Raw genomic sequence first — 27,069 nt, 5'->3', positions numbered from 1 at the left:
ACTGGAAATTACATTAGTAGATTCACACGACAAATGCGTAAGGGAGGCAGCACCTGTGTTGAAAACTGGAAGAAAATGGATGACAAAGAAAGCTGTGGAAGATGCTAAGGCAGCCCTTTGAATCAGAGATATTATGGGGCAAGTTCAGCATGGAAAAGGAGGTTTTGGTTTCAGTTCAGCTCCTCCTACATGGCACAAGGCAACTTAAGCTCAATGGAGGAAGCTGGCAGTCATTAAGGTGCAAAAGCAGGAGGAAAGGATCAGGTGTGTAGAGGCCATTTCCCAGGCCAAGCAGGGAGAATGAATGAGATGGGAGAGTGTGGAACAACGCAAGATCGGCTGGCAAGACCTGTGGACAGTGGAACAGAGCAGGATCAGTTTCCTCATCAGATCAGCATATGATGTTCTCTCATCACTACAGAACCTAAACCTCTGGGTGGGTGAGGATCCCCCCTGTCCTTTGTGTTCATCATCTGCAACATTAAGGCACATTTTGACAGGATGTAAAGTGGATCTTAGCCAAGGATGGTTTACTTGGCGCTATGACCAGGTGCTGCGATGTTTGGCCTTAGCATTGGAAGAAAGCATAACCTGACCAATAAGTTGCCACCAGTTCCATCAAAGCATTACACACAAAAGACAATATTCCTCCATCCAGGAGAGCAACCACCAAGAAAAGGTGTTAAAACCAAGCCTCGCCCAGGACAACTGGAAGTTGCTAGAGACTGGAAGATGCTGGCAGATGTTGGTCAACGGCTTATTTTTCCACCTGAGATTGCCAGCAGTAACCTTCAACCAGACATTGTCTTGTGGTCTGGATCAGCATGCCTTGTTCATCTGGTAGAGTTAACAGTGCCATAGGAAGACGCTGTGGGTGAGGCATATCAGAGGAAGAAACTTCGGTATGCTGAACTAGCTGCTGAAGCGGAACAGCAAGGATGGAGAGTCCAAGTTTACCCAGTGGAGGTCGGTTGTCGAGGATTTGTGGCACACTCTACAACCCGGTTTCTCAGAGACGTCGGGTTCAGTGGCCAAGAGTTGCATTGCACAGTGAAGAACTTATCTGATGCAGAAAGGAGCAGCAACTGGCAGTGGTTGAGATGGAAGGATTCTGGATGGGGATCTCAAGCACAATAGATAGAAAGCAACACTGATGTACAGGTAAGTAAGCTGGGCTGAGCTGAGTGGGGGATGGAGGTGGGTGATGCTGGGACGCCAGAATCACTGTTGAGCTCTCTTGAGGTGTCGTGGGCTAATCAACGAAACACTGAGGATGGAAAGTGCCCACTTGAAGATCCCAGAGATGTACCCTACTTAGCTCAATCCAGACTGTTGTCATGCTGATGCGCTGGGGAGACCGCACTGGGTTGTTCCCCGGAGCCAGCATCGCAGCCGTTGTGCGTGCTGATGCGCTGGTGAGGCAAAATGAGCTGGTCCCTGGAGCCAGCATTACACTTCAGCAATCAACACCAGACAGAAGGATATCTACATCATCAGATGGAAAACAATGCAAATGGATGGAGATGCAGATGGATCACATTAGTTTACTGCAAAGCTATGTCTTAGTTGGTGCTTATCTTGGCGAGAGCCGAGTTAATATCAGCATGAAGATAAACATCTACTCTCATGTAATGGAAATCATGAGCCTCAGACTGGAACTCGTATTGTAGGTATTTAGTTTCCTGAATTGATACAGATTTGTATTGTATTGATGAAATAGTAGTTCCTGTTTGGTTCAGTACATTCTATGAACAGAATCAACAACAAATATAAAGCAAACACATGTGACTGTTAAAGGATTTAGCTTTGGGATATGCAATATTTTTATTTTATTTATTTATTTATTTATTTATTTATTACCAATTTCAAAATTTAGAACCCATTGCTAATACATATACAATTCAATTTCTGATGGAAAACTTCCATCACAAAAAAAAAAAAAAAAAAAATCTTCCTCTGTTTACCAGGAGTAATCATTGGGACCAATATTAGTGTAACAGTCCTACAGTTTAAGTAAAACATTGAAGTGACTCTGCCCATATCTTTCATCTAGTAGGCAAATTATGAACAGGGTGGTGCATTATGAGGTTGTAAAAGAAAATCTGGTTTTACAGATCTGACACATTAACAGACCTGTTAGATGAGCAAGGCGGTTGAGGTGACTGTTGTCACACTTTTCCCCTATGGGTAATTCCTTAGGCTATTGGTAACCATTTAAAAATGAAATGAACGTGCTGTACAAATCGAAGACAGGGTCCAGTGTCTACCTTACCTGTGATGAGTGGTGTGCATATTGTCTTTGGTTCATCCGCAAAACAGATTCATTTTTAAGAAGACATTAACGATAGTAATGATAAATATTACAAAGCTTTGCATTTACCCACATGCTTTTGTTAAATAGCACCCTATTGAAGTAAATGAGCATATTTTATTTCAGTGCTCTAAAAAAAGGTCTGCTGTCTGAACCAAAAAATGTAAACCTCAAACAAAAAAAACCCTCAACTTTACAGGTTTAGTATTTAGATTTGAACAATTCTTACATCACATTGGGTGTGTATACAGTACCTCTCCTTTGATGTAATCTTCAAAATGAGTGTGTCTAGAAATGGGGTGTGGGGTTACTTTATTTAGACCTGAACACTGTAAACTTCCCCACACTGACCCTTCCCCTGGGAGTGGTTCAATTAATATTCTTGGTCTCTCCTTTTGAGACTAACATCAGAGCAAATGAGTCCTAAATAGATACTCGGATAGATATACACGAGTAGAGATTCTGCAAGACTTCCAGAGATTGTTCTTTAAAGATACTTTCTATAAAAAAGACTTAAGTACTGTATCTGAGTAGCGATGGTCAGGTGAAATGACCTTGGATCATGCCCTGTTGCATAACCATCATGCTTGAGGCTTTACTCATGTTTGTTTCAGATAAAGTCAGAACCCCCTCCCCACTCTTGCACACAGAATAGAAAAGAGATATATAGCTTTAAGGATGAAGCTCTCAGTATATTTTAAAGCTAAGCCTAGCTCCACCCTAATACTTTGTTAGATTAAGTTTTGCATCTCAACCACTAAATAACCATGTTTTGAGTCAGTGGCCTTCAAGCATCATTTGCCTACGTGTCAATTAATGGATTTAATGCCCAAAGGAGTGGATTTTTCTGAATTCAGGTCTGTACTGAGGTGAGCACTCTCTTAGCTTTCTTTTTCATACAGCAATGGTGCAGTATCCCTTTTAAGGCTGTGTGTCCTATACTGCTAGGTACAGCACAGACACCTAACTCTTCCTATAATGTACTGTTGTTTTCTGGTTTTAGTGAAGTGTGTGAGAACAATTCCTCATGCCCCCTGTGAACACAGCCAATGTGGTTAAATGTTGTAAGATATGATGTCACCTTTTAACTTATTATGTTGTAAATTTGATTAAATAAATCCTGGTACCCCTTAAGATGGCACATTTGGCAGTACAATAAGTTCAGTACCACTGTCCTCCTGCCACTTAATTCTGTGTTCAGATTTTGCTGCAGCAATTATAAATACAGCACATTACTGGTATGACGAGAAGCATGTCTGGGTTTGCAAGCCAGATTGTAACAGCACTAGGTTCACTAAGAGGATGTTATCTTGCAACATCTACCTCTCATGTTCACCAAGCACTTAGTCCTGCCTAATAACAACCCACCTGGGGGAGTTTTGTACAGTAAATTAAAAAAAAAAGCAACGTGGGCTAGTACCACTTATAAGGCATAGGTCTGATATTCTGAGAAGGGCAACAAAAAGGCATGCAAAAACTGGTCTGCATTCATATAAGGTCAGAGTTCCGCTTTCATGTCTTTTTTTTTCCACGTCGAGGAAAGTGTACAGAGATATGAGAACAGGCAAGATGAAAAAGATGAAAAGGTGCGTTGGTGTTTTGGGGGACTTTTAGTCGGGGAGTTTTGTTAATAAATGTCTGTATTAATTTAGGAACTAATCAAAGATTAGGGACAGGGAGTAGGGTTGAAACTGATTCAGTTCATGTGGAGCACATAAAAATGGGCTTCCTTTGTGTTCACTCACAGGAAGAACAGGAAATAACCTGCCGTTGGCATATCTAGGGTGTCGAGTTCTGGGCCACTATTGTTCCAGTGTTCTGTACAAGATGTGTTTTAAAAGCTGGAGGGTGGGCAGTTTCCTTTCTTTCTCAGTAACACCGGCAGTGGCCCTAGTTAAAGGATGAGTCAATGGCCCACATATAACTGAAGAAATTTCCCTTGTAAATTAGATGCAGTAATGTTGTGAAGTTACTTAAAATGTAAAACAAAAACAAGAGTATATTTCAGTAGTGACCATGAATACATTCTGCCATTCTGAACCTATTTCCGTTACAACAAAATATCGATCACCTAAATAGGACTGCACAGTTACAATGTACCAAGTAATCTTCATAAAACTTATATTTGGGTATGGCATGGAACCTGGCTACCTGAGACTATCAAAACCCATTTTTCTTCCATACCAAAGCAACGCCAAGCAGTGAAGCCCAAGGAACATACTGAAGCAATTAGTGGCATTAACTTTTCTTTTAACATTATTTTTTCAATTTATTTCATTTATTAAGGCAGCTACATTATGATTTACCATTACCAACTGTTGCCGTCGTTTTAAATTTAGAAGGTAGCATAACTTGTTACTACTAGAGTAAAGAAAAAAGTGATGCAATATTCTCAGCCAACACAGAATACTATTGTATTGGGAATAAACCTTGTTGTGTGACAGTGGCTGGCTTGTGAAAACCAGCTTTTCATTTCAGACTCAGCCATGGCTGTCTGTGCCCTTTTCTGCATGCTGGAACAGATATTGAAAACTGTGGGGAAAAAGAAAAAGTGTAAACCACTGGTAGCTGCGAGTTATCTAAGTGAGAGCAGCTGTGTGAGCCATGAACAGTGTGGGTGGTGTGGCAGCGTGGCAGGGTGAAAGCCCTGCCAGTGCATGTGGGTGTGTGTGGGGTGGGGGGTGGGGGGGGAGTATTATGTGGCAGGGATGGGTTAAATTCCTCCCTGCAAAAACACGTGGGGATGTGGCTGGAGCTGTGAGTTGAGTAAGTGATTGTGGCAAAGTGGTTGTAGTGTACAGGTGCTGTGTGGTATGTAATCAGGAGACAGACAATTGTAATCCACAATGAACAGGGTTTTAATTATAATTCTGGTCTGGTGACCAAAAAATAATTCCAGGCAAATACACAACAATGTGTAATGTACTGGAATAAATAAATGGGTTGCAGTTCCAAATAATACATTGTGCATCTCAGCTTGTTGTGCACTGATGAGGTTGTACCTCTCCTAATGTTGTTGATAAACGTCATTCAGAATGTCAGCAAACAAGCAGAAACCAATAATAAGTGCAGGACTGCTGTAGGTGGTGCGTGCTTGGTGTTCACTGGCACAATACTGTGCAAACAGAGGGAGGGGTTGGGAATACTGCAGAGAAAGCTGTCAGAATGGAAAGTCATTTTTGGAAAGTGATGTAAAAAATACCCCTTTGTTCTTATTAGTACAAACATTTGTTCAGTAAGCTGACTGGTTCAAATGGGGAGGGAAGTATGATAGCTGAATGGATATTTAAATGTCATATTCAGTAGTATGTGTAGCAGGGTGATGTTACATTCATGGGTCATGACTGAATAATACTAAGGCAGACACAGAGCATTGAGTGTTGACACGTTGCACATGCACGCAGATTTAATTACAATACAGGTGCTGCCACTAGGATACAAACAATGGTAGCCCAAGTGTCAGATTTAATAAAAAAACCAAAAAAAACAAACAAAACAAAGCAAAAAAAAAAAAAAAAAAAAAAAAACAAACTCTACACTGTTTGGGGTCAACCTCCCCTAATCTCATCTACTTCTGGGCTCCCAGCGTCCCGGCATCCTCACAACGACTCCGGCCTCTTCAAACGGCCTTTTCGAATGTCCTCGGCTGGGCAATGCCTTCTCGAGCACCGTCTTGGAGTGGAAGGGTTTTGTGCAGTAGTTCTCTCCTCCTAGATGTAGTCCTCTGAATAGTCACTTGGGTGATTGGGATTAGAACTCTCTTAATGGGTTACTGTCATTTATTAAACTAACAGCTATTTTTCATGTTTTTAAAAAGTATTGAAGTACCCAGTATGTAACTTGCGTTCATTTCTTTTTATGCCCATGTGGTCTAGGAAAATAAGACAACAAAATTATAGCTTTCCTGGGGAATGATTAATTGCAAATTATTCAAAGAGCATTGTCATTTTTAAGAAATTATTTAAAACTACATCTTATAAACCAGGCTAATATACCTCTCATTGTATTCAAATAGTGACAATGTCTGTGACATTTGTAACCATTACAGAGGAAATATGTGTGTGGGTCATTTATGCAAGTCTGAATATTTCAGTTTTTCTAAAAGAAAGAAAACTATTGATGACTTTTAATGAAACTGCTGTGTTCATACTTCTTTTTTACTGAATGGAAAATAGTTTTGGGTCCTTATTTGAAATGCAAAAAAGGCAAGTACTCCTTCCTGTTACTGTTATTTCTTGCTAGCTTTGTACCTTGAAAACGGTCATTTTAGTATTAGTTTTGCTGCTTTGTTGCTGCATACATAATAGGTGTTAATTCAAAACTTATTTAAAGCTGTACATGTTATAATATATGAAACTACAAATTCACCTTTTCATTTCCTGGGATCAGCACAATTCAGTATCAGTACAAACAAAGATCTGGTTATTAACATTGTATCAGACATTCCTAATGAAATAGGTGTTTATTTTAATACAATTCATTTGATTTAACAAGATATAATAACTAATACATATTTTTGGTTATTTAGATTCATTTTATGTCATTTTTTGTTTGAGACATCCTGGTGCATTTTCAAAAGTTTGAAAACCTCCTGCGGCAGTGTACCATCTGGTACCCCAGCGTGTTATGATTCGCTCCTGCAATGCTCTTGACTCGAGTGGATGCAAGAAATACCACATCAGTTCGATGTGATGTTTCTTACATCCACTAGAGGGAGTGTTGCAGGGGGTGGTTTAATGGTTGCTCTTTTGTACCGGATGTGCTCAATGGTTAGACATGATATCTCACACCCAAGTTCCTCTTTTAAAGTGCATTACATTTGAAAATGAAGTAATAGCATATAATGGTGATATAATGTACACATATTGAATCACAACTATGTTTAGTAAAACTGAATAACGGAAAGTGACGCACAGTGCACAGCCAGTATTGATTTTTATTTTGGTTTTCAGTAGAATGGAATTTAACTAGTGAATGAATGGGCTCATCGGATCCTGTTACCATTGTGACCCCAAAGAGGTTTGGTATAGAGACATGTAGAGGAATATTTAGTGGGTGTTATGTGTCTCATGCTGCCGACACTTTCAGTACCCTGGGCAGGAGTTTGCTTGAAACTGCAAGGTACATGTTCTGCCTTTTGTTGCAGCAGATATCAAAGAGATCTCAGGGAGAATCCATCAGAATCTTTGATGTAACCTGCTGCTTTTAAACCACAAGACATTTGATCACCCTACATTTTCCTTTACATGCTTCATTAAAAAACACAGCGATGTTTACCATTTTTACAGTATACTACTCTCCAGCAAAGATTGGGACAGAAAACGTTGATTCAACCTCAAGGCGCAAAGAAAATGCTTATATCATATACAGCACTCTCAGTGCCCTGCAAAACAGCTATGGTGGAGTCTGACTAAATCGGCACCCGTGTTGAACTTCATACATTAGACAAATTTCAACTTAATGTAGTTACATTTTTTTGGACTCTACAGTAAGTGCAAATGTTAATATTTGATGGAAAGTCAGTCTTTTCTGCTTCCAGACTCAGAGATATGTGTACCAAGCTGTGTGAATTTGAACTCCCAAAAAACATTTTGCTACACTCCCATTCAAAGGCTTAATTGACAAAAACAACATTTGCAACCCAGGAAAATTTTACAGCAGCTTCCCCATTGTTCCCCTGAATAATCCTTAAGAACACTCTCAGGGGGTGGAAGAAGCAGTCCTACTGTATCACACTCCTGTCTCTTCCAGTCTGCCCAGTGTCAATTGTGCCACATAGTATGGTTGTTTTGTAACCAGCACTCCTCTACTCTGAAGACTGGCTGAGCGCAGGATATTCATTTTAAATTTGACTAAGGCTATACTGAAAATCAATTAACACACAATATCCCCCCAAAGCTTAAATTTTCATGGTCACTCCCAAAATAAACTAATAATGTTAACTACCCTGTTCACTGGCTTTCCAGAACGGGGTGTTGCATTCATGGATTTGTGTAGATTTAGATCTACAAGTTACAAGTTGTGGTTAGTTTTAAAAAGCAGTGCTCACCTAACCTTTAAATATTTAATTTAAACCAGAAATGAAATTAAAACAAACACAAAGCCCAATTCCTCCACAAAGAGAAATTGTTTTCACTGTTACTGTATGTTTTATATGTTAGAGCAGACACTGGTGAGAAGACTCCCACCACATACAGTATTCATTTCATTATACATAACATTGACTCAGTACTGGCGTTATCAAACTTTTTTTTTATTCAATTAATTTTTGATAAAATCCATCCTACATATTTCTGTTTCCCTTATTTCATTATGTCAAGCTCTACGTAAACCTTTTGCTTAACATCTTGTAATCAAACTACAAAAAGAGATCGCAAAAGGCTACCAGAAGCCAAAATAGTAGTACAGTATTTCATGTTAGATTTGTAAATGTCACATTTTTCAATTTATCAGTTGTTCATTAAACATATGGAAAACTACACTGCGATATGTAATTCAATATGTTAACGTAACATTATTCAGCAGGTTTCATTCGACTGTAAGAAGCAGAATGTGTTAATGCTACAGGGTGATACAAAACTTTTGTCCATAGCTGTTTGTCAATTATAGGCCAACCCAGTATAGATTAAACACACACAACCATCACAAGCACTCAAAATTTATTTTTTGGGGAGTAAGACTATTCAATATTTATTTGGAAGAACCGGTTTAGTTTAAATTCAGCTTCAGGAAAGGTGCTACAGATGCCTGGAGCTCACAATGTTGCTTGTGGCTGGTTTTTAGCATACAACAAATATTGACATTTATATTTTAAAACAGTAAAATGGAAAGGACAGTACCAGATTGGTTTGGCTTGACCACAGAATGTATTTTATTTTTAGTTTGGGGTTTTAGTGAATATTTTTTCTTAAAATGGAGACAGATACCACCATTTTGGGGGCTTTCCATTAACTTAATCATCAGAAATAGATCATGCTTTTAAAGATAACATATATTCCCGGGTGTTAAAGAAAATTGGAACTCCCTTATGAATGATTTTATTAACTGATACTTAATCTTGTATTCATGTTAAAGTTTTCAAAGCTTTTGTTTAAATGAGTTGAACTTGTCACCGCTACAGTACTCTGTAGCAGATTCACAAAATACATTTCAACAAAATCTTTGGAAACTGAAAAATTTGTTAAAGTCACATTCATATTATCAGTAACCAACACATCAAGGATAAGTTATCATCTCTAGTTGAACAAAAAAGCTTGAGGCAACAGGGCTAGGTATGATTAAACATTAATAGAAGCATTGTACAGTCTGTAAAATAACCATGGCAACACGTGCAATTTAGCACAGTAATAATGGCTTTGACCAAGGCTTACCTTAGATATGCATTTCAGTGTGATACAGCAATTTATGATTATTTTTTTTTTTTTTGAAATTCTGAAATAGAAAACCTATACCACAGCCGTACATCTCAATATCAATTAAAGAACTGTAGGACACTGTACAGAAGTTACATCCATAACAAATAATGAGGGTGCTAGATTCCAAAATAGCTGCACCCTTGCTCTGTGGTCAGAATTTGAAGATCCAGTCCAGTCATATGTTTCCAAGGCATCACTCCCTTTTGCCTCTGCCATTTTGGTTAGCTTCTTTTCTAAATGTGTCACTGTGTTCCTGTAATTAGGCCACTAGCTTCTTTTTTTTCTTCCAGGCATACTACTGGATTTAGATGTCTCTGCCTTTGCATTGTGTAGAGTACCGATTTCAGAATTACTTTATTTATGAGTAAGGCTGTTGGCCCAAGTAGTGGCAGTTTTTGTATTACCTTCGCCCTGAAGTGCTGAATATGCAGTGAAAAAAAAAAGTGTGGATTGTATGATATGCAATTTAATATGAAAGAAATGTTACTCACACCAGACTTGACGTATCACATTTTAATTTGCTATGAGTGGTGTTTCATCTACTGTGTGTACGAGGGCCATTTATATTGGTACCCCCTAGCACATTTTCCTTTTGGACTGAACAAAGACTTGCATAAATATACCACAAGATTAATCAGATGTTACATTATGAAATGGCCATAAAAATATATGCTATTAATTTTTTCCCCCCTGCGTCTGACCACACTTGTATTAGATTCATCTCTAGCAGGGTAGCCAGATCCTCATAGACATGTAATAGATTATACATTCAATAAATAGGACAGTTGCCTATTTTTAATACACTGTTGTACAAAGGGTAATAATATTAACTGAACTGCTGTAAGGTTATATCTATAACTACTTTTAATTTAGTGTTCAGTCTGTCTGTCATTTAGACCAAAAACATGGTGTGCAATACATTCATAGGGAGCATATTTTGATACTAAACTACAGCTTTCCTTAAATTGCTTTCAGAAATCAAATACTCATTGAATTAAAGGGTTCAGAATATCTGTGGTTTGTACAGAATTTTCAAAGCTACTTTCCTACGCATAGGTTTTACCAGTCTATTTATTCATGTTCTTTTACATTTACTTAAGCATTTCTGAAACTATCTGAGGTACGTATTTTGGTCATGTAAGTAGCATAAGCAGTATTCACAAGCCCATTAAAAAGCCAGCAAATGCATAATGGTGATGTGCATTTGCTGGTACATTTTTGCTTTAAAAAACTGTGTCTGTTTATTAAATTAATTTGGTTTTGTACTCTTGACACTTTCTTTTGAGTTTTGTTAACAGCAGCCTACTCTAACATAAATTTGAGTTGTTTTTTTTTTTTTTAACTGTGTCTTTTCAAGCAAAAATCTTTTAAAATAAATAATTAAATAAACCATTACCTTCTGGTGGTTAAACAGTATTTCACAATTAAAAGTACAAAATACACTCTTCCAGTATTAACGATTAAGGTGTTTAAAATGAGTATTCAGAAAAAACACAAAGCTAATTTGAGAACAATGCGCTGTTAAGGGCATACCAACTGAAGTTTTACATTCATCAATAATCTCACACTGCAAAAAGATGCAGATTATCTGGCATTCTGAGATTGAATTTGCTAGCTCAGGTTGACTTTTACTAAGGCACTGCACACTTTGGTTTTGATATGTTTTAAGTAAGTAAAGGATACAGGGGCATTCATGTACACTGGTATTTCCTTGCTGCGAAGCTGAACACTTTGTGAAAAGAGAACAGGAAATGATGAATAATGAATATGGCTAATCACAGCCTGGCATGAAAGAGACAGGAACGGGAAATAGAGGAAAGAAAAACATGAGATGTTATGAGTTCAGAAATGAGATATGAGAAATCAGCAGGAATATAATTTGCTCAACCTGCTTCTAGTAATAGAAAGACTGGACATCAGACATTCATTCAGCAGTAGACAGACTAACATCAATCAATCCATCAAATCACATTTTTGCAACATTATTAGGTTGAAGTTTTTACAATATTAAGTAGACACATAAAAAATATAAGTATTACATTACAGTGGTTCGTCGCGTATCTGACTGCAGTGGAAGCAAATAAGGGATATGTAAAAAGTTGGATAAATGAATCCTGTTTTATATACCATTATACACAGCTGTAACAATTACTGTATTCACACAATTATTGTTTAGAGATTCAGCTTTTATTGGGGCACTCCCCTAGATCTCTTATTTAGAAAGATACAGGGTATTAATGCTTTTTTGTGACAGAGTAGCCGTCTGCCATGTGGATGCGTGCATTCACTGCTCACTGATAGGCAGGAGATCGAGGAAGAGGTTGATACACCCTGCAGGCGAACAGGATTTATTTACATTTCAACATACTGAAGAGCTCATGTGACACTACCAGCAATGGCAGCGCACAGAGTGCATAAAACACAGTGTACGAAAACTTTGGTAGGATCTACAATCTTTGGACTAATCTTCTCTGTTCAATAATAAACATTGCTGAAGAGCTTGATCATGGCGGATATGTGATGGGTGGATACACGATGGATTACTGTATATAGTAAATTCAGTATGAATTACAAAAAAATGCAAAACCATACATAACCATACATAATGTAAGCAATGTTAATAATATCTGAATAATGTTACATGTAATGAGTACAATGTGAACGCAAACAAAGCATTTCAAACACTATGCCACTAATTGCTGTGTTATTTTCTCCGAAACTGTGTTTTTTGCTTTTAACTTTTAGTGTCAAAAGGAATAAAGGATCCAATTATTTTAACTTTGAGCAAAAAAAAAAAAAAAAAAAAGCATTTTAGGATACAATCAATAGAGCGAATGAGAACCATTTTTGATTAACACTTGATTAACACATCCTCGATTAATTAGTCAAAATAAAAATAGATCAATATTCACTGTACATTTCATCAAAAACTAATTGTAAAACCCATTATGAAGAGAAACATGCTTCAGCAATCATGGCAGGTTTTACAGTACCAGGGAATCTACTTGGACTGCAATTATACTTATTTTTAGTGGCGCGTACTAACTAATGTCCTTATTAATCTCTGCCTCTGAAAAGACACCTAAAAGCTGAATTTTAGGAAGGAGGCAGTTTGAGAAATGGCCACTAGGGCATATATATGTAATAAATATATGTGGAACTCCTGAAATTGTTTTTGTTTTGTTTAGCTATTTTCAGTTCACTAACTCACTGTTGTGACATTTGAGTACCCCTAGAGGTCACTTTTAAAACTTTTCATCTTTTCTGAAACAGACCCATGGTTGAAAAGAAAGAACAGTAGTTTGTAAGCCTTGTAAAGATGATGTAAACAGAACCTGCAATAGGTATTTATATAAAAAAAGCACACATGCCATGATATTAAAATTGCTGATGCTTTATACATGGGGATTCACTTGTCACCTATGCAAATGTAGTGGTGGATGGTTCATGCAGGTTATTATGGCTACTCAGGTAAAAAGATAATACATCGTAATGTTTTTAATAAATTTAAGATAGGGGACTACAGAGTGGTGCATCCAGTAAAGGCACTCCGCTTGGAGTACAGGATGCACCCTGTAGTCTGGAGATCGCAGGTTCAAATCCAGGCTATGTCATTGCCGACCGTGACCTGGGGTTCCTAGGGGGTGGCGCACAATTGGAAGAGCGCTGCCCGGGTCAGCAGGGCAATCCATGGTACACTGCACACCAGCAATCCCTGTGGGTGATAGGGCTGATGTGCCTGCAGGTCTGCAGTGGAGCCATTCAGATCTGCAGTGTTCTCCGACACTGTAGGTCTGGTGGCTTCGCTGTGGATCCGCAGTGCGAAAAATGACAGCTTGGCAGGAACACGTTTCAGAGGATGCATGTTTCAGCCTCCAGGGGGTGGCAGCGATGAACCTGGATACAAAATTATAATTGAGCATTCCAAATTGGGGAGAAAACCAGTGTAAAAACCATTGGCAACATACTAAATTTAAAAAAACAAATAAATATAAGAGAATATATGACATATATAAAATCATTTGGAATACATCTATAAGGCCTGCAACTTAATTTATTTGTGCAATATCCCCTTTTGTTATCTGCTTGAGGAAATACTGCTTTGTTGTCCGTTGGTTGGTGCTTTTTGTGGTGTTGAACTAAAGGAATGAAGTGAAATTCACCTCCTTCTACTGTTATTAAGGCCTGTATTAAATATAAATCATTGATAAGCTTCCATACTGTATGTGTTGTAGCTTATTTTAAATTTCTCTGACAGTTATTGCAATGAAAGATACATCTATTCCTACAAAACCCTGTAGTTACGGGAAAAGTGCTTTCAAAACAGCTTGCTTCATGAAGAATTATTTTAATGTTTTCTAACTAGGGAAAATTTGGGGGGAGGAAAAAAAAAAACATATAACTGCTGTTTCTTTGCAAAACCACAGCCTTAGTAGGACTTAGTCTTGACATTCTGTAGATAAAGACAACTGTAACCTTTAAAATAATTTGATGTGAAAAAGAACAATTGGCCCACTTCCTGTGTCTAGGAAAATCCCCATAATCAAAAGATAAAAAAAAAACTAAAACATTTGTGCATATTGGTCAAACATACAGCCTCACAATCTGTATAGACAGCATTGATTGTAATCTTTCCACAGGTGTGGGCAGCAACAAAATCAGTCAATGAGACTGGAGAGCTGTGACTTCACAGTAGTCTTTAAAGACGGCAACAGTTTTGAGGAATAAATGAAAATATCATTTTAAAAATACACTTTTATTTTGAACAAACATCGTAACAAAGTAAAAGTATACACAGGGTATAACCGCACTGGTTTCCCAGCTGTGCACATGTTCCTTGTATCAAAAAATGTGGGGGCGTGGCCTCCCCAACCCCCCGGCTCCAGTGCCCCTGAGAACAGGAGTCCACATTCCTACACTCTATACCACTAATTGGCACCTATGCTGACTGCCATACAAAGAGACATCTTGCAACTCTTCTACAGTACATATGTATCCTCAGAAAGACACTTATTATTATCTGGACATGTCTGGCTAACATTTACGGTCTTGGCAAACAACAAATTCAGATACAAAATATTATGTCTGTCTCATTTACCTTCACAGTTAATGTTGCAGAAACAGGATGTTGTCACGAAGCCTGCACCTATTTCATTGGTAGGAAACCTCTACTTGGCCACAACCCCTTTAAACTTCAGTACAATGGAGGTTGCAGGAGGTATATCAAAGAAGCAGAGGGTCACATGCAACAGAATAGGTGATAATTAAACCCCAAGTTAGGGTGCCCGCTATTGGAGAGAATTAAGGAATCTTCAAGGAGAACTTGATATGGTTGGGAATGTCAGAGCTATCTTGACTAATGTGTTCTTATTTTGTTTAGATTCACTGTTTCAGTTAACACATCCAGGTGTACTCAAGCTCTTGGAATCTGGTACACTCAAGGGTAAATGTTAACCTCGCCCCCTTCAACTCTGTCTCTAGTAGATGTAAGAAGTACATTATTTAGAAGAAACACATAGGTCCAGGGGGACAGGCTACACTGAGGTTACACCTGATTATTTCAGAAATTAAAAAAGTCACCAGGATCACTGAAAGCTATTCTGGCAGTGTAGTCTGAAAATAAAGATGGAATTCATTTAAAATAAATAAAACATAAAAAAGCAAGTAAAGCCAGTAGTGAAGGGTTAACTAGCTAAGATGTTAGAGCTGCACCCCCTCCCCTAACCTGGGTGGGTAGGATGTTAATTCTGAGCTGTGTGAAAATGTGTAGGAGAGGCTAAGAAAAACATTCTGGCTCAGACAGGGAGATTGTTACAGGGGAGGGGGCAGGGAGGTGAGGTAATATCTTGGAGTGCGTGGTTAGATCACATTCCTAATTCTGTCTTCTCATGCAATGGGCTATAAGGGCTGGCAGAGACAGGAGAGGTGGGGAGAGCCTGTCCAAACCAGCCTGACAACGAAAGGGGCGTTACCTTGGCAGTGCCTCGCTGAGAACCACTGGCACTTCTCGAACCTCCCCTCACAACCTATAATAAACTTCTGGGGAATTGTTTTAACCCTCTGTTGGCTTGGGCCTGCCTCCATGAGTGTTTTAAAAAATACAATAGTCTGAAAGTTGCTTTTTTTTCAGAAAGGATTTGATTATAGACAAAATGTGTTTAATTTTACAAATCAAGTTTGTGTTAAATATGGCAGGGCTGGGAGGTTAGAATTCTCCCCTTGCCTAATTGACTAATTGACTATCAATTAGCCCTGGCCACATGCTTTTAAAAGAGTCTGAAAAGCCAGTCCTTGTTCTTGGTTCTCCATTTTTGCTGTTCTTTGTTAGCAAGCTGGAGGTGAATTAGCTGGGAATCCTGATGACTGCGTGTTTGAACCAGGGTGAGCAAAGAAAGCAACCACTCATCATCATTATGTGTGTTAACCGGGGTCCCTTTAAACCCTTAATTGAACTAATAATGTGGTTAATTAGACCATTTTAATTGTTCTCAGTTGAATTAAAAAGTTGCAACTATGCAAACTGTATAGTTGACTTGAAATCTCCAACTGTTTAAAAGCTGAAAACAATTAAAAAGGTCTAATTAAGCTAATAAATAGTTGAATTAAGGGTTCAGTTAAGTAATTGAGAACTCAGCTGGAATGAAAACCAGCAGACTCATGGTTCCCCCAGGACAAGAGTTGGGAAACCCTGATTTAGGGGATTTTAAAATGTGTATTTTAGTTTGTGCAGGGAGCTGGTTCCCGGGCAGCGTTTCAACGTCAACCTCCGTGTCTCTCTCGTCTATCAGCAGATAAACAATCGTAACAGAACACCCGTGTTACAGACTGTGGCAGGGGAATGGGGTAATAGTGTGTGGGGTAATGCCGGGTTGGCAGGGATAGGGTTACATCTGTCCCTGCCAACAATCACAGGTGTGACCATTACACAATTAGGTAATTGGGTGCTAATTAGGGAATGGCCACCTTATAAAAGGGGAGAAATTCTTTGTTTGTGGAGAGGGGAGTTAGGTGATTGTAACTGTAATTGTAACTAACTGTAACTGTGTTTTGTTAGTGACTTTTATAGTGAAGGTGAATGAACAGCCAATATTGTGTAGTGTAAACCTTTTGTTTTGGCCCTTGTGCTTTTTTCTTTGTGTTTCTTTTTATTTAATGTGTGCAACAGCACTTAAACTGTCTCTGTCTCTGAGTCTAATTCCTGCCAGTAACATCTTGGGCCATAGTGCTATCCTGCCACATTTGGTGTTAGAGTGGGTTAGAGCCCCCTAGCTGTTGAGCGTGTTTAATAAAAATGACCATGTTTGTTTATGTTCATATAGCAGAATTGTGTATGAAAAAGATATACAAAGGAAACCTGCATAAATGATGTCTGAAATAAATAATATACATTCTACACTCGTGTATACTCTGGTTTCATTAACAGTTCATTTGATAGGTTACCAGTTTTTTGTTCACATCTGAGATACTTTTTTTAAATGTAATATGATATGAATTAAATATTTGTTTCCAGCTAATCCAAAAAAATTTTTTGGAAAGAATGTTCCAAATTGAAAAACCCATGTTCATCATAACGCTACCTAAAATATTAGTCAGCAATACCACGTTATTTCTGACACTGCCATGCATACCAGCAGGAAGGACAGTTGGCCATGCCGGGGGCCACCCTACCCCTGGATGAGCCTGTCAGGTGGAAGCAGGAAAGATTACGGTTTGATCTGTGACAAAAGCAAGTACAATAAGGGTGTAGTTACTGTATATGCTTAATGACATCAACAACCAAGGTGGGGTTTCATTCCAGAACATCAGAATAAGTTTCTGTATTTAGTCCAAGTCAGATGATACTGAGAGGTTATAGGGACATTCAAAATCACTTGAGAAATGGCATAAATCAGTTACTGTACCATCTGGGTACCATATAGTGCATCAACATGTATTGTGTCAATTAGTATTTTTTTTAAAAAACTACCGAAATGTCAAAACTGAATAAAATGTCTCCATCTTTCTGACCATAAGATCTGTTGCTTCTGTTACAAAGCAGTAGTTATGTATCCCATTCAAACTTTAAATAATAAAAAAAAGAACAAAACAAAACAAAATAAATGTTTCCTAAGTAACTGAAAGTAAAGAAATCTTTTAAAAAGGAATCGGCTTTAGAAAGACTCGTAACAATTAGTATGCTTAGTAACTAACAAAAACGTCTGATTGTGAATACACAGTGGCAGAGTTGGTAGGTGTTTCCCTTGGTTCTCTCCCAGGTATGCTAAAACTGAGATAAGGTCCTACCACCACTAAGGTCCTAAATCTGATAACAGTAGAGTTCGTTAAGAGTTTGTACCTGCTTCTACAAAAAATTGAACACATTTCACTTGGAGCAGGGAGTTCACTGTGGTTTTGGAACTATCTGAGAGCCAGTCTAGATTTTGTCTGAACAAACCCAGTGTTCTTATATGAGTCACTTTCACTCAGTGGGGTGTGGTCTGTCCTGAGGTGACCCAGAACCATGGTTTGCTTGTGATACACAATCATAAGAACATAAGAAAGTTTACAAATGAGAGGAGGCCATTCGGCCCATCTTGCTCGTTTGGTTGTTATTGGCTTATTGATCCCAGAATCTCATCAAGCAGCTTCTTGAAGGATCCCAGGGTGTCAGCTTCAAGAACATTACTGGGGAGTTGGTTCCAGACCCTCACAATTCTCTGTGTAAAAAAGTGCCTCCTGTTTTCTGTTACGAATGCCCCTTTGTCTAATCTCTATTTGTGTCCCTTGGTCCTTGTTTCTTTTTTCAGGTCGAAAAAGTCCCTTGGGTCGACATTGTCAACACCTTTTAGAATTTTGAATGCTTGAATCAGGTCGCCGTGTAGACTTCTTTGTTCAAGACTTAATAGATTAATTTCTTTTAGCCTGTCTGCATATGACATGCCTTTTAAACCCATAATAATTCTGGTAGCTCTTCTTTGCACTCTTTCTAGAGCAGCAATGTCATTTTTGTAGCGAGGTGACCAGAACTGAACACAGTATTCAAGATGAGGTCTTACTAATGCATTGTACAGTTTTAACATTACTTCCTTTGATTTAAATTCAACACTTTTCACATTATATCCGAGCATCTTGTTGGCCTTTTTTCTAGCTTCCCCACATTGTCTAGATGAAGACATGTCTGAGTCAACATAAACTCCTAGTTCTTTTTCATAGATTCCTTCTTCAATTTCAGTATCTCCAATATGATATTTATAATGCATATTTTTATTGCCTGTCATTTTCCATGTGTCTGCCCAGTTCTGAATCTTGTCTAGATCATTTTGAATGACCTTGCTGCTGCAACGTTTGCCACTCCACCTATTTTTGTGTCATCTGCAAATTTAACAAGTTTGCTTACTATACCAGAATCTAAGTCATTAATGTAGACTGTGATACACAGTTGGACTCAGTGAAGAAAGAACTAGTAAGAAAACTACAGTGGAAATAAAGTGACATGTCACTTGAATTTGATATAAGTGTGAACCCTGGCAAGTTTTATTTCAGCCTTTGCCCAACATGAGAGCTTGTCTAAAGCCAGTAAAATCACACAGCACTTTGTTAGAAAGACCTACCATTGAACCTAAAACTTCACTCCTTCTTGGGTATGAGAAACATGCATAAAATCAATTTTCACTCATCATCTTGCTCACTGTAGCTTATAAATGTGTGGGTGGGTGCTCAGCCTCTTACTTGTTTGTACGTGTTCGTCTCCACTGCATCAATATACAGAGTTTTGTTCTTTCTGCATTCAAGTACTGGCTATATCAATGAATCTATGGCAAAGCTGGTTTGCTCATCAGTGCTAGAACACTATAAAACTAACCCATGTTTACTGTTCAAAATAAGTAGCAAAGGGCTTTAATTACATACATGCTGCATGACTTGTTAATGTTTTTATGCTTTCTAAAAATGGGGAAAAGATACATGGTTGCTATGAAAATGGCCACAGGTTTAGAAAACCTCATCTTGAAACTTCCATCTATGTGCTGAAGGTTGAAGGCCATCCCCACTTAACTTTTGAGCTCTGATATGGTTTTCATTTGCAGGGGGAGTAATCGATTCCATTCAACCAATAGGAACCCACAGCAAAAGGTTATGTAGGTCCAAATAAATTTTAAATAAAATAAATTTTATTTTGAGTGAGTGAGAAAAATAAATATGAGTACATAACTTTAATTTACACTATTAGCTTCCATCAATTTGATTTCCTTCATGTTTAAACATTTGGAGGGAAAAGTGTCAGGGTAACACGTGAAGCTGATTTTCCCATTTCTTGCTAAGATTGCCCTAACCTTCATAGCCTCAAAGGTGTTAGTGGAGTGAGACCTAAATGATAATTCTTGTGACATGCTCTTTCTAAAAGCAGCACTTGGTTTCTGGTGCTGCTAAACTGCCTGCTTATCAGGTAGAACTCTGTATGAGGGGGTTCAGGACAGGACCTGTAGCTGGGCTTTACATGCCAAACCCTTGAATTATTTATTCACTGGTGTTATTGCTTACACTCCTCTCATAATTCTTTTCTGGGCTATTTATCAGGACAACCCACACAGTCACACCTCCCCCTTCAGCAAATGGGCTGCCTCGCCTCGCCTCATCGCAAATTGTCTCTGTGCCAAGGTGATGCTTTTAGGTTAATATGCCTGCTATGAGGGCACCTTATAGTTTTCAGTAAAGCATGTGAAGACCGTGTTTGTCATGGTTTGAAAGTCATTTTTGAAAACTTGCACAGTAACTGGACCATCGTCCTGGATAAACCTGTTAAATTGTTATACTCCTAGAATACATTATCCATTGTGTTGGTGCTTCCACCTGATACAGTAAGTCCCATTACTCTGCTGTGATTTTTTTTACCCCCAGAGCTGCATTATAAAGGGACTAACAGCCTTGAAGATTACCCTGTATATATTAGCAAGATAAATCGTGTCAATATAGATTCATCAACTTTCAGTATTTAATATGCAAGAACATCTGTCATCTGTACAACAGGATGAGGCTTTGAGAAAAAAGCAAAATCCAACATTTAGCACAACTAATGGTTGGAATTAACATCAGATCACTAATGTTGCAATAGACTTGCATGTTAATTAAAAACCATATAAACATCAAATGTAACCACCATATATTACTGTAGTTTTTTGTACTTGCTGTTTAAAAGATTAGAATGACAAAATGTGTGCATTTTTTGTCCTAAAGCCATCTTGACATAATTCTTCAAGTTACCAGTATACTGTATAGGCTGTGGTTACAGTAGCTTGCTTGTCAGTACTTCAGTGAGCCACAGGTGTGGTAAGAAATAATTATGGTGGCTTTGAAGGGGCCACTCTCCCTACAGAGTCACTACACAAAAAAAAAAAACAGCTCATGAAGTGGTTGGAATTGAAACCTTGAGAGCCGGGGTGTTACCCCTAGTGTCCTAGATGAAGTCGAATGCATGGCAAACATTTTCTTGCATGACTAGATTCCATCTGGACTATTTCTTTTATTCCAAAAAAATGTCAATGTTTCCTCGACTCCTACAAATGAAAACAGTTCCATATCAGAGGGTCTGTACAGTACAGTGCCTGTGTTAAAATATGTGCTTTTAAAAGTATATTATAATAATCCAAACATACTTTTTTTTTTAAATAATAGGGCGATAACGGAATACTTATTGTAAAGATGTTGCCAATTAATAAGAAACTCTCACAATATTAGCAAGGTCTTGTTTCTGGCATTCAACAGTTTCTGAAGGAGTAAATATTGCCATTAAGAAAAACAAGCAATTTGCCAAAAAGCACTTGAAAATCACAGCCCATCAGTTCAGTTATTTACCAGCTGGCCATTTAAAAACTATCAAAATACAGTCTGTCTGCTACGTGGGGTGGATTTAAATCCACCAGTTGATAAGGAAAAGTAGCAAACGATTCTTCTTTTCCAGGCACAAAAGGGTCTAGTTTTGGTTTCTGTAAAAATTTTTTAAAGTGTGGGTGAAATTTGCATACAAATGGTAATCAGTGACTTATGTCTCTAACATTTGTATGTAAGTTTTACATCCAAGCTTTAAAAATCATTAGAAGTAGAAAACAGAAAAAATCCCAATTAACCAATAATCCAGGAATGAACACGTTTAGATATTTTATCAATCAAAAACTTAAAAACAAAAATGTTTTCAGTGTTTGTAAACAAAGTCCACAGCAAAGCCGAGTTTACTGAGTTGAGTTCTTAGGGAAAGGTGTTTTAATAATAACAAAATATGTTTTAATATAACTACATTTCTGATACCAACAATATTCTGTACCTTATGATATATTTAATTACAATACTGACATAAATAAAAAATATTACTTATATCAGAAATATATGGTTAATATCTGTGCATGCCTTAGAATTTCTGTTTCTCTTGGCCTATAAAAGCGTTGGAGAGCCAGACACAGCGACCGGTTTTCCCATCACTATGTTGCTCATAGTTTTCTTTTTATTTGTGGACCCAAAGCTTTACACACACGTTTTGCCTCCAAATACTTTATGTTTTTATTTTTTTTGTTTGTTTTGCCTTTTTTTGGATTTTTTTGGAATGCTCAAAAGGTTGTGAAGTTACATTTTTTATGAAAAATGTTCCACTCATCATACCAGAAGGTATCGAAATGTAATTTTTTTTGTAATAAATGAAGTTCATCCCCACACCCTTAATATTCACAATGACTCCATAAAGCCCCACCTGTTTCTCTGCAATTCTAATCAATGAAGCAAACACCCCCATTATTGACATGCTGCACACACACTATTAAACCAACCTACTGTAGCAGACACACACACACACACACACACACACACACACACACACACACACATATATAGGCATACAAAGCTTTCCCTTATGAGTACATTTATATATTTAAAGATATGTACATTTAAACAACCTCACTTTTTGATCTGTCATCATTATTTTGGCCTCTCTTGTTACATTGTTTTTTTTTGTGAGGTCAGAATAAGGACTTTTTGACATCACAACAGTGACTTGATTATAGCCATATACAGGTTTCAGTTCTAGCATTAATTCACATATTATCAAGCAATCACTAAATTAGTAAATTATTTTTTTCTTCCTCAAATATTTACAATCATTATATATACTTGTATTTAACATTAGCCAAACAAGTTGGCTTATGCACGCACCCCAAAAGCTTGCAAATAAGCATGATTTTAAGTTGTCTTTTTAAAATTATTTTATAGTACTGTGACGCTAATATCTTGGTTTGACCACGAGAGTCTTCCCACATACCAACACTGCCAAGTTAGTGTGTGAGCTGCAGATTTAAAACCTAACTTGCCTGAGTGTTATTAACTGTTCAACAGCACAGGTGGACTTGTGAGTATTTGTGCCAAATACTTTTGGTTTCGAGGTAGGGGTGGGTGTGAATTCTTATAACCGTCTCTAGGAATTTTCCTCACATGAATCAGTGACAATGTAGTACCTCAAGCACAAAGTTAAGCACTTCCCTTTCATGCTGTGAAGGATACAACAATATTGCCTGACAACAGACGGAAAGAGAGAAGATAGAAACCGACAGGCCTCTGATAAAAGGTTAGCACTGTTTTCTTTTTTGTTTTTTGTTTATATATTAATTTTTTTAAAGCTATGCTGTACTTTAACTTAAAGTGTTTTGCCTGTGAGCTAGAGATTCACTCGACTGTAGTACAGTGCCAGTGTTCTTACATTTATTGTATAGCTATCTGTGTAGAATCACAGAGCTTGGGTTGCAAAATTATTATTTATACAGTGGGTCCTCATGCTTGCTCAGCAGATTTATTTAATTTATATTTGTGTAAATTATGGTTGTGTGTGTAGGTAAGATGTGTGGACTGATTGCTAGGGCCTTGTATAGTCCGGCATATGACTAATTGAATTGATGAACTGCCACTGCTTATTGTTATCCCTTGTGTGTGTGTGTGTGTGTGTGTGTGTGTGTGTGTGTGTGTGTGTGTGTGTGTGTGTGTGTATATATATATATATATATATATATATATATATATATATATATATATATATATATATATATATATATATATATATATATAATTTTATATTATTATACAATATTTTTGTCCTTTTCCTCCCGATCTGATATTTCAGTTCTATTGCATCCCGTTTGGGCATCTGACAATATTTTCTGTTTTTTGACAATGTTTTTTGTTTATATAATTATTTATTTTGTAAAGATATGCTGAACTTTAACTTAAAGGATTTTGCCTATAAGGTAGAGATGTGCTAGGCCATAGTTTTTGTAACCTTCAAAAAAATAAATGTGGTCTGTGGGATTCTATTCTGATCTTGGGAATGTGCAATCTCTTGAGAGATAGAGGGGTATCTCTCTCTCCGTACCCCGTCTAACTCTGCAGTAAGCCACACTTACATTTTTCCTTATGTCTAGATAATCCCCAAACAAATTGTCTTGAAACTTGTTTTACGTATCCTGTACTGTTGTGTACATGTATGTATACTCTTGATATATGATGTGGTCATCAACTTTTTTGTCATACTGATAGGTCTAATTTACAGCTGTGGCTGGGTATGTGTTTTAGTGACATACTTGTTAATGTATGGCAGACATTTTAGAAATAATCTTTCATGCAATATAATTTGTTAGCTATCACGCAGCTACTGTTTCTGAAATCCTGTCCAGAATTCATTATTTAAAAAAATAAATAGTTGTGTGCTTGAAAAACTCTGTAATGCCCTTTTCTACAATCATGGCCTCTCTGCCCTGCCAGTCTGGCGTTGTGTTTGTAGAGCAGTTGATTGTCTTTTCAGAAATACCAGCATATTCAATAAGCAAGTGGTCTGAGGGAATCACAACAACACTTGTTTACATTGTTGTGCAATTAAATCTAACTTTAAATTAATCATGGGCTGGCCTTTCCATATCCTTCTAAGAAAGTAATAATGCTTTGCAGTGAACTCGCAGGTGTCCAGCTGAGCTTGTGTGTTTATTTGTGGTTTTGCTCCATAGCTACTCTGCAGTACAGGTTTGGTGAGTATGAATTGTGTCCAGTTTTTTTTTTTTTTTTTTTTTTTATATGCACATGTTTTGGTGTTGGATGACTATAGGGAGGGGCACATTTTTGAGAAGGTGAGGGGGTGGGAGGAGAGTTTTTGCCAAACCCTTTTCCTTTTATTTATTTATTTATCTTTACAATAGGTTTCATACGTATTTTCTAATTGCCTTAAACAGAGGAGGTAACTATAAATAACATTTAAGGTATATTTGTGACATTGCAAGAGATTGCATCCCTTTCCACTAAATGCTACTGTTAAGCAATAAGCCATAACAGAGTGTTGTGTTTACCATATTAATTTCATATGATGTAATTTAGAATGATGAATAATTAATAAAAATCTTGGTTGCCTAAATGATCATTGGCAGCAAGTATAGTTTTCATGGTTTTGTGAATAATTGCCCAACGCTCATTACAATGAACCAGAGGACCATGTTTACTATGTATTGCAATAACATGCTGTATTATACCACAATTGTTTTCTTTTGTGGCAAGTATTTTACTAAAATTGCTTACTATTACTATTGACTATCTAAGAAAAAACTATAGATGTGTTTTCTCTTTTTTAAAGTGTTTATAAGAGTATATGCCTACTATTGTGGTACTGAAAGCAGTGGCCCTCAACTTGTGGCACAGGAGCCACAGTCTGCCTTGCAAAGCAAGGATGTGCAGCACCCATTAATCTATACCCCTCACTGGCAACCATTTAAAGAACCTCTGTTTCTGGCGAAGTTTCTGCTAAAAGTCAACACAGTTATTCCTAAAAATGATTAGGCTGTAGAGCAACCGGGTCTGTTGGTTGTGTTGTTTTTCATTTTGTACAGTATTGGCTAGATTACCTACCATTGCCCACCTATTATGATTCTTAAATTATTAAGAAATAGTTTAAGGCTGCTCACAAGTCCCTAAATTAAAACTTTGAGTTCTTTATTTCTGGTTTGGTACCTTTGTGGGTGTTTTTCCTTTCTAAAAGTGTGTAATTACAATTTGGAATAAATTGCTTTCAGTTGCTTGATCAACTGGGACCATATCATGTTAATGTTTTGGAAACCATTATTTGTAAGCGACTTTCATTGCTCAAACACTCATACCTAAATGCTGGGTACTGCGAAATACCTGTGTTGCAGCATATAATGTACGAATCAGTTTTCTGTATCTGCCATGCCCTGTCACTGTCTCTGTTGCCCAAGCTTGTTAGGTCTGGGTGATTGACAGCCCCATGGTTTCTCTGCCCTTCCAGGCTGGCTCGTATTAATTAGTAGGTGCTAGAAAGCCTGAGGGGAAGCAGAGGTGGCAGGCAGCTGAAATGTAGGTCTAGCTGTGCAGTATCTGAACAAACTGCCAGCTTATGAATGACCCATTAGCACCGAAAAAGGTGTCCTTATTCAGCATTCAGGATTTTAAATTGTAAATTTTAAATACTGAAGGTAATCTTCAAGAAACAAGTTGCTGCCACGAGAACTGCAGTGAAGTTACAATTTCTGTTGTTTTCAAAGTCTGATACCTTTATAAAAGTTTCCCATAGTAAAAGCATAGCAAAGTGTACTAAAGCATGTTGAAAACATGGTAAAGCACAGGTAAGCATTGTAAAACACAGAGAGGTTGCTAAAGCATATTTAAAAAAAAAAAAAACATGGCAAATCAGGGTAAACTGTGGTAAATGCGTAGTATAACTGTGGTAAAAGCATGTAAAAGTGCAAAAATATCATGGTAAACTTTTATAGTGGTAATGCAATTGAATTTGATATCATATGTTCCTAACTGTAATAACAAAATAGAATACAGAAGAATATTATGCAATACATAATGCATTAGCCAAAGTTATCACTGGACCCATTTCCTTCTGCTGAACATTTTTGGCTTCTTGTATTTTATACTTACATTTGGAATATGCATATATGCTTATGATAATGGTAAACTCATTCTAGCTAATGGTCTTGTTGCAATCAGACCATGTGACCTACATCAATGGTAACATGATGCAGCAGATTATGTAGCGTTGTATTTTAAATAATTGCATGCATCTCTACATACAAAAAAAGAAGTGAACACCTTTAAAGCTTGGGTTAGCACTCCTGGAAGATGTTGTAACAGCACAGCAGTTTAAACTAAAACTGTACAGGACTTATATCCTAGAAAGTGGTTGGAGCTTACAATACCAAAATAAAGTGGGACCCAAATTCCCAAGTGGTTTTTATGAGCTGAATCACCCCCAGAGTCCCACACACACACCCCCCCTTCAACTGGAATAAAAATGGCAAATTTAAAATGTCAGCACAAAGCAGTTCT

At 37.5% G+C, this 27,069-nt stretch overlaps 1 protein-coding gene across 6 annotated transcripts in view; it reads left to right on the top strand.

The window, feature by feature from the left end:
- LOC121314353 (zinc finger and BTB domain-containing protein 7C-like) overlaps positions 1 to 27,069 on the top strand; it is an 89,128-nt gene that overhangs the window by 31,064 nt on the left and 30,995 nt on the right. For 3 of the 6 annotated variants that reach the window (XM_041247530.1, XM_041247514.1, XM_041247521.1), the window contains exon 1: positions 23,160 to 23,308. The exons of the other annotated variants lie outside the window; for them this stretch is intronic. The gene's annotated coding sequence lies outside the window, so the exon portion shown is untranslated. Of the gene's footprint in view, positions 1 to 23,159; positions 23,309 to 27,069 lie in introns of those variants that run through there. 6 annotated transcript variants of the gene reach the window in all.

The sequence above is a fragment of the Polyodon spathula genome, chromosome 1 (assembly GCF_017654505.1).
Source record: "Polyodon spathula isolate WHYD16114869_AA chromosome 1, ASM1765450v1, whole genome shotgun sequence".
In the NCBI taxonomy this organism is placed as follows: domain Eukaryota; kingdom Metazoa; phylum Chordata; class Actinopteri; order Acipenseriformes; family Polyodontidae; genus Polyodon; species Polyodon spathula.
This window is presented reverse-complemented; position numbering and strand designations above follow the sequence as displayed.